General features: G+C 46.1%; 1 pseudogene; it reads right to left on the bottom strand.

The window, feature by feature from the left end:
* Positions 1 to 1770: 1770 nt before the first annotated feature.
* Positions 1771 to 2500, bottom strand: LOC145471203 (large subunit ribosomal RNA; annotated as a pseudogene; the record flags this gene model as incomplete).

The following is a 2500-nucleotide window of genomic DNA, read 5'->3' as shown; positions in this document are numbered from 1 at the left end:
TTTTCTGACGAAAACCCGAAGCTCAAAGACCACACCCTAAAGAGCGCAAAATTGGGATTTTACACTTTTTCAAAACTTTTTGCAGGAAACTATTGGCCAGCTCGAGTCACGTGCAGGCGCTAAGTTTGGCGCTGTCACATCATCGTTAAGGGGGTGTTCTACACTATCTTAAAACTGGGCGTCGGTCCCCCTATTCTATAAGCACCCTTAAGGTTTTCACCATTTTCAAAACTTTTTGCGGGAAACGATTGGCCAGCTCGAATTGCGTGCAGGCGCCAAGTTTCGCGCTGTCACATCATCGTTAAGGGGGGTGAGCTACACTATCTTAAAACTGGGCGTCGGTCCCCCTATTCTATAAGCACCCTTAAGATTTTCACCATTTTCAAAACTTTTTGCGGGAAACAATTGGCCAGCTCGAGTTACGTGCAGGCACCAAGTTTGGCGCTGTCACATCATCGTTAAGGGGGTGTTCTACACTATCTTAAAACTGGGCGTCGGTCCCCCTATTCTATAAGCACCCTTAAGGTTTTCACCATTTTCAAAACTTTTTGCGGGAAACGATTGGCCAGCTCGAGTTACGTGCAGGCGCCAAGTTTCGCGCTGTCACATCATCGTTAAGGGGGGTGAGCTACACTATCTTAAAACTGGGCGTCGGTCCCCTATTCTATAAGCACCCTTAAGATTTTCACCATTTTCAAAACTTTTTGCGGGAAACAATTGGCCAGCTCGAGTTACGTGCAGGCACCAAGTTTGGCGCTGTCACATCATCGTTAAGGGGGGTGTGCTACACTATCTTAAAACTGGGCGTCGGTCCCCCTATTCTATAAGCACCCTTAAGATTTTCACCATTTTCAAAACTTTTTGCGGGAAACGATTGGCCAGCTCGAGTTACGTGCAGGCGCAAGATTTGGCGCTGTCACATCATCGTTAAGGGGGGTGTGCTACACTATCTTAAAACTGGGCGTCGGTCCCCCTGTTCTATAGGCACCCTTAAGATTTTCACCATTTTCAAAACTTTTTGCGGGAAACGATTGGCCAGCTCGAGTTACGTGCAGGTGCCAGGTTTGGCGCTGTCACATCATCATTAAGAGGGCGTGTGTTCTACTAAATTAAAACAGGGTGTCGGTCCCCTATAGTATAAGCACCCTTAAGATTTTCACCATTTTCAAAACTTTTTGCGGGAAACTATTGGCCAGCTTAAGTTACGTGCAGGCGCCAAGTTTAGCCAAGTTTAACCCTAACCTTCACCCTAACTCTTACCCTAACCCTAAACTCTAACCCTAGGGTTACCCTAACGCTAACCCTAACCCTAAACTCTAACCCTAGGCTTACCCTAACGCTAACCCTAAGTCCAAAAGGCTCCCCCACTCAAAAGCCAATAAAACAAAAACCAAAAAACCAAAGCCCAATTGCCCAAACATCTTTCCAATCAAATTACGACAAGTCCACAAAGTAAACCGTCCGAAAGGGACCTGGCCCAAAAATTTCAAGCACTCCAAAAGGCTCCCCGAGTCAAACCATTTCAAACGAGAGGAGCCTTTCGGACTTAGAAAAAATTTCCACTGCCAGCTCCCAAGCGAGGGGAGCCTTTTGGACTTTAAAAAAAAAATTCACAGTCACGTCCCAGACCAGACGTGGCCTCCTTTACATCACTCGGCTGCCACAAGCTAGCCCAAGCCTGCAGGCACCACTTCTTCCTTGGCACCCTCCGGCCAGTGGCAGACGAGGGGAGCCTTCTTGGACTTCAAGAAAAAAAAAGACATGTTTTTAACAAATCTTAGAACAAAGGCTTAATCTCAGAAGATCGTAGCAACAAGGCTACTCTACAACTTACAATACCCCGTTCTTTATTTAAGTCGTCTGCAAAGGATTTATCTCCAGAAACATTAGAATTTGCTATCGGTAGTGCCTTGGAGGTTCTTGTCCTCCTTGGCACCTTGGGACGCATGAGGACCGAAGTCCTCTATTCTGGTTCGCCTAAAGTTCTCTGGAGGTAATCATCGTTGCTTTCTAGCACGGATTCTGACTTAGAGGCGTTCAGTCATAATCCAACAGATGGTAGCTTCGCACCATTGGCTTTTCAGCCAAGTGCAAATGCCAATTGTCTGAATCTGCGGTTCCTCTCGTACTGAGCAGAATTACTATTGCAACAACACTTCATCAGTAGGGTAAAACTAACCTGTCTCACGACGGTCTAAACCCAGCTCACGTTCCCTATTGGTGGGTGAACAATCCATCACTTGGCGAATTCTGCTTCGCAATGATAGGAAGAGCCGACATCGAAGGATCAAAAAGCAACGTCGCTATGAACGCTTGGCTGCCACAAGCCAGTTATCCCTGTGGTAACTTTTCTGACACCTCTAGCTTAAAACTCCTAAAGACTAAAGGATCGATAGGCCACGCTTTCACGGTTTGTATTCATACTGAAAATCAAAATCAAGTGAGCTTTTACCCTTTTGTTCTACATGAGATTTCTGTTCTCATTGAGCTCACCTTAGAG

This window comes from Orbicella franksi, unplaced genomic scaffold, assembly GCF_964199315.1.
Source record: "Orbicella franksi unplaced genomic scaffold, jaOrbFran1.1 SCAFFOLD_165, whole genome shotgun sequence".
NCBI lineage: Eukaryota > Metazoa > Cnidaria > Anthozoa > Scleractinia > Merulinidae > Orbicella > Orbicella franksi.
This window is presented reverse-complemented; position numbering and strand designations above follow the sequence as displayed.